General features: G+C 43.5%; 1 long non-coding RNA gene across 1 annotated transcript; it reads right to left on the reverse strand.

The window, feature by feature from the left end:
* Positions 1–2,944: 2,944 nt before the first annotated feature.
* LOC120098858 (uncharacterized) lies at positions 2,945–3,992 on the reverse strand. Its single transcript, XR_005497509.2, has 2 exons — positions 3,856–3,992; positions 2,945–3,284 (listed from the first exon to the last, which is right to left on the reverse strand). It is a non-coding gene; the product is annotated as an uncharacterized LOC120098858 (long non-coding RNA).
* Positions 3,993–6,066: the final 2,074 nt, after the last annotated feature.

Below are 6,066 nucleotides of genomic sequence, written 5' to 3' on the forward strand. Positions count from 1 at the left end.
GGGAGGGAGGAGAGGGGGGAGGGGGAGAGAGAGAGAGAGGGGGGGGGAGAGAGAGAGAGAGAGAGAGAGAGAGAGAGAGAGAGAGAGAGAGAGAGAGAGAGAGAGAGAGATCCCTGGATTATATAGGGAAGAGTCTCTGGGAGAAGGGCAGCCCAGCCCCTGGGATGGAAAGTTCAGGGTTGGGGGCAGGGCATGCCAAGTAGGGACTGAGGGATGCTGGGAGAACCTGGAGGTCAGGTCTGCCTTGATTTGTAAAATATGCACCTGAATCCCTTGTCCCAGTCCGAAACCAAGCAATAATGTGTTGTAAGGGAAAAATATAAACAAGCAAGCATGGTATTCCCGCACTGAGGTTAAAAAAAAATTGTAGAATATTTGTTGAGTTGTGGGAACTATCACAGTATCTACCTCAAGCGGCATTTCTGGAGTCTTTTTCTGGATTTTAGTAACCTTTCAGGTTTAACAGACTCCCAGAGGGATGGTATGGCCATTCTCTCTCTCTCTCTCTCTCTCTCTCTCTCTCTCTCTCTCTCTCTCTCTCTCTCTTTCTCTCTCTCGCTCTCTCTCGCTCTCTCTTGCTCTCTCGCTCTCTCGCTTTCTCACTCTTGCTCTCTCCCTCTCTCTTTAATAGATTTTTTAAAAACGGCTTCACTACTGAGATAGGGAATGGGAGTTGGTATCCTAGCAACAGAAACGTGTATGAGGTAATGCTGTTTGAGTTGGATCCTCTGCCCCAGAGTTTTGATCCAGATTTAACTGGTGTGCCTAAAATGACGCTACAAATAATATCTGCACAGTCAAGAGTGTGAGTAAACTGTATTTTCGGAGACCCAGTTAAGAAACGTTTAATCTCGTGTCTTGTTGTTTTTCTGTACAAGCTATCCTACCGCCTAGATGTGGGGTGGAATGAATGGACCATGTTTAAGAAAACGTGAGCTAGAGGACCTTGCTTGGTGACGATCTTAGTTTGCCTTTTGTTGCTACCGGAGCAGGTCATACTCCGTCACTCAGGGCAAGTCAGTGCAGGAGTCAGGAGGAGCTGACGCAGAGGATATGGAAGACCACAGATTCCGGTGCAGTTCAGGGCTACAACAGCCCCAGAGACTCCCACAGGCCAACTTGATGGAGATTCTTCCGACTCCTCAGTTTAGTTTCTCTCTTCCCAGGTGTCACTAGTTTGTGTCATTTGACAAAACCTAACCAGAGTAGACTGTGAGTAGGCATGGACCCAGTCTTCCTGGGGCATAGGTAGGTGGCAGGGATACTCTGAATCCCTTTACAAGGATTCTTCATCGGAATGAGCAACAGGGCTAAATTTCAGAGCTATGTCTGCCTCATGCCAAGTCCAGAAGTCGCTTTTCTTCACCAAAGTCATTCATATTAAAGGAAATACAAGAAAACACAGAATTTGGTTTTGGACCAGGACAAGGGACTGAGCTGCATATTTTACATATGAAAGCAACCTGGTCTCCAAGTTCTCCCAGCATCCCTCAGTCCCTACCCGGCATACCCCGCCCCCAACCCTGAACTTTCCAACGGTTCTTCCCATGTAATCCAGACATTTTGCACGTTCTCTCTCTCTCTCTCTCTCTCTCTCTCTCTCTCTCTCTCTCTCTCTCTCTCTCTCTCTCTCTCTCTCTCCACACCTGCCCCATGCCCTTTCTCTTTTGCAAACTCCCTTGGCCTCAATCCTTGGGGCCAGTGAACTTGCCAGAGAGCAGCTTCCCAATAAACCTGCCTTTAGTATAATCTAATCTAGTTTGAATTAGCTCATTTCCCCGCCACAGAGAAATAACCTATCGCACATAGTAGACACACCCATGTCTTTTCTGGGACTTCCTAGGTGTCCTTCCCACAGGACTATGGGATTTGAGCAGAGTCATTAAAGAGTCTTCCTGGTCTCATTGTTTCCCCTGCTCAAGATTCTCTCAAACCTTTCATCAGCCAACTGTTTGCTGGCCACGCTGTCCCTCTGGGACTCTGTTAAACCTGCAAGGTCACTGAGGTCAAGAAAAGACAAAAAGATATATAAATCAAGAAAGGATATGTACAGCTTGTGATGGTAGATACTACGACAGTTCACACAACTTGATATGTACTCTAGAAATATTTTCTTTGCCATTCACACTTGATTGCACATATATATGTATGTATATATATGTATATATATATTCATTTCACAGCACATGTGACTACCTAATATTTATTGCATATTTTACTATTTGAATGATTCCCTTTATTGTTGACATTTTCAGGCATTTCTCAAGTCTTACTCCTATAAAATGTTATAAATGTTCGAGTTGAACCTCTTGTCTACCTTTTTAATGTTTGGCTAAGTGTGTTGGCCTAGAAATGAAATTACTGGAGCAAAATTTGATGCAAAAAACTATATATGTGTATTTTTTTCTGTATAGCATCCAGTTGCCCTCCATAAAGAAACCAGGAGTTTACACTCGTACCAACAGTGTGAAGGGAGTAATTATTAGCAATCTTTTCAGAAAAATTTTTTTAAATCGTAAACGCTGGTCATTGAATATCTAAAACATTCCATAAGTGTTTTTTGCTTATTTGTTTTTTTTCTATTAATGAGCATTGCAAGTTTTTATAGTTATTAAACACCTAGTTTTGCTTGGGTGTGAATCGTGCGCACACCTTTACACACGATAATGCAGGATCATCAGTTTTTGGTTGTGACAACTATTCATCCGTTCAAGAAATAGCTTCCAGCTTTTGTTGGACTTAATTTTACATAAAACTACGAATTTATACTTTTGATAGGATCGGATCTCATTTCTCCTTCCTACCTTCGTTTCTTTGATGGTTTCTTACTTTACTGTTAAGCCAAGAACAAACGTTCAGGCTGTCAGTTAACATCCACATGGAGCGAGTTCTCTCCCCTAGTGTATTTACGGTTGCGAATTACTGTGTTCTTTCAAAGATGTCACTCAGTTGCCTTCTGGTTTTTATTATTGTTGGGAAGACAGCTGTAAACATTACTAGGGCTTTTCACAGTTAGTGTGCATTTTCTGACTCTTGTGAAGTCTCTTCCTTCATCTTTGTCTCCCAGTAGTTTTCTGCTCTGTCTGTCTGTCTGTCTGTCTGTCTGTCTGTCTGTCTGTCTCCTTCTCTCCCCACATAACTCTATACCTACTCTTGTGAATCTGTCTTGTCCGAATCATGGCTGTATTCTCTTCCGGTCAACCGTTTTTCTTCCTTTGGCTCAGTCAGGCCTTGAACTTGCTATGTAGTGCAGCTGATCCTCTTCCTGGAACTTGGAGATGATCCTGTCAATTTTGGAGGTAGTTCTGACTGATGGGTTTTTTCTTTTTCTTTCTTTTCTTTTCTTTTCTTTTTTCCCTCCTCCTCTCCCTCCTCCTCCTTCTTTTTCTCCTTCTCCTTCTCCTCCTTCTCTCTCCCTCTCCCTCCTCTCCCTCTCCGTCTCCCTCTACTCCTCCCCCTCCTCCTCCTCCTCCTCCCCCCTCCTCCTCCCCCTCCTCCTTCCCCTCCTCCTCCCCCTCCTCTTCCTTTGAGAATATAGAGATTTATAATTCTATGCCACGGGTGAGTTTTGGACCCTAAATGTTTATGCTAGGGAAGAAGAAAGTGTCTTTAGTAATTGAAGGGATGATGCATTTTTATCATTCTTTGTGTTATTAAATAGCACATATCCTATTGAGCAGAACATTATTAGCCCCTGTGACTTAAAATTCCATAATAGATTAAATTTAGAATTCTGTTAGCTCTTGGGACCCACACAATATCTTTAGACCCCAGTTTTTCTTTCACATTAGGCTACACCTTTTCATTTGCTTCAAAGGTCTTAATTTTGCTTTAGACTGCGAATATTGGCTTTACCCTTATCTGATGCCAGTCTCAGGAAGCAGAGAACTTCCCCCATGTGTTTGTCAGCATTGATTAGGCCTTTTGGAGACTCCTTTCTTTCACGTCAAATTTTTCTTAATGTATTCTGACGACACCATGATGATCAGTCACCGGATCCATGAGTATTTGAAGATGTTAAAGAAAGCTCAATTAATTCGTGAGGATGAAGCCAATAAATTATGAAAGTTAACATTACAGACAGGGTGTTTAACAAATGCTTGGACACTTCGGCGCCAAATAATTAGGCATAATGGGAGCATGGTGGGTGCCAACTGTTTCCAAAGGTTTGCTTTGATAATTGATAATTATCATTGATAATGGGTAAGAACCTTATTATTAAAAAAACTGATTTGTCTGTGTGTGTGTGTGTGTGTGTGCACATGCATGTATGTGCATGCACGGGCATGTGTGTTTTCTCTTCTTTAAGATCCTAGCCAGCAATGGTATTAAGAAGTCCCACTTCCATGAGCTGTCAGGTGCCAACATCCAGAAGTCCACAGTTGATTCAACCATCTTTTTCTGTGCCAACCATGTCTCCCGTTTTTATTTCTGATCTAACTTATGCCACACTTCCTGTCTGGGAGTCAATCGAGGTGGAGATAGGGACCGAATGGACTTGTGGCTCTCCATTTGCTCTTTCTTCAGTCAGCCTCTCAGGTTCTCATCCTTCCTGGGAGTCTGTCCTGTTTTGAACCCTCTCTATTCTCATGGGCTCTCTAGCGCCCAGCGCCCACTCTCTCTGGCACCCGTTTTCACTGACTTCCATGAGGCTGCCTGGGTCGTGGGTCATTTATCAACTCATTCCAGCTCCACGATGTCAAGAGCCACCATCCGCCCTCATTTGCCCTGTCCGTTGTGCAAGGATCGCTTTAAAATGAAACATTTTGGGGGGGTGGGATTTAGGATGTCAAAGGAAATCTTTGTCAAGCCATCTTGTACCCAGAACCCAGTTGGTTTTTGTTGGAGCGGGTGTAGCGGCAATCCCAAGATGGCGCCCGGGACTGCTGCCTGAAAGTAAGCCACGCCCCATCGTGAGAGCTGCGCAGGCGCACCATGACGATAGTGACGTGGACCTATGAACGGAGGTTACGCAGACTGGACGGTTGAGGCGGTTGAGGGAGGTTATGAGTGTGCTGGGGGCTGGATTGAGACATTGTTTCTGCTTGCAGACAAAAGGGTTCCTGAATAAACTGCTTTGAGAAGAACATCGTGGTGTCCCTCCTTTCCTGCTGGTCAGGGTTGGAAGCAGCAAGTTTTCTTTTTGAAACTCTCTCTAATATGTGGTTTGATAGCTAATCTCCCTGCTTCATTTAACATGGTATAGTAGTTGATTTGGGAAATGAATTTACTTGAATTTATGAGTGTTGCAGACAGTGGTAGAGATAAGGAAGACTCGTTCTTGTGGGAGAGGGAACAAGAATGATTCTACACATTCCATCTACTGCCAAAACTTACTCCGTTGTCGAAAATAATTGAAACTTCGCATAGGTGAGAGAGTTTTACAACACCATCTATAACATTTTATTGCAGGGACAAATGCCTGTAGAATTAAGAGAATGGAGTCTGCTGGCAGACTACAGGTAAATTACTTTGGAATTTCAATGACTTCCTTAATATTTGCCTACCAGTTTAAGCCCTGGCTCATTCCAGTTCGTCTAACTAAATATATTCCTTGCCTCCTTGTCAACCTAAACAAAAGCTAGATGCTTGTGCTTGCTTATCTTTTTGATATTCTAAAAAGGGTAACTGCAGGTCCCATACATTGCAAACCACCAAAATGGCTCTAAATCACCACAAAACGTAAAGCCAGGATTTACCACAACATGTGGCTTCCCATTAAGGTTTGACGCAGATTCTTTAAACTGAAAATATTTGAGGGGCTGATTTCTTGTACTATGAAGCTGCTTTCTGAGGTTCCCCGCTGGCCCACTTCCTTGGTTATTTAATTAACTTCAGCCGTCAAAGCCTTCTGTTAGCTTTCAGCTGTATCTTCAGGAAAATATGGAGCCATTCTTTGAAACCCATGTGTGTTGAGAGGACAAAGACTCCCAGGTACCCTTGGTGGATGCCCCCACTAGGATGGAGATACGCCTGTTGTTTTGATACTCCCTGGCATTGCTGTGGCTTGCACCCAGATTTCAGGTTCAAAAAACGCAGCCAATACCATTAGCATTCTTACTAAGC

The sequence above is a fragment of the Rattus norvegicus genome, chromosome 20, assembly GCF_036323735.1.
Source record: "Rattus norvegicus strain BN/NHsdMcwi chromosome 20, GRCr8, whole genome shotgun sequence".
Taxonomy (NCBI): Eukaryota; Metazoa; Chordata; class Mammalia; order Rodentia; family Muridae; genus Rattus; species Rattus norvegicus.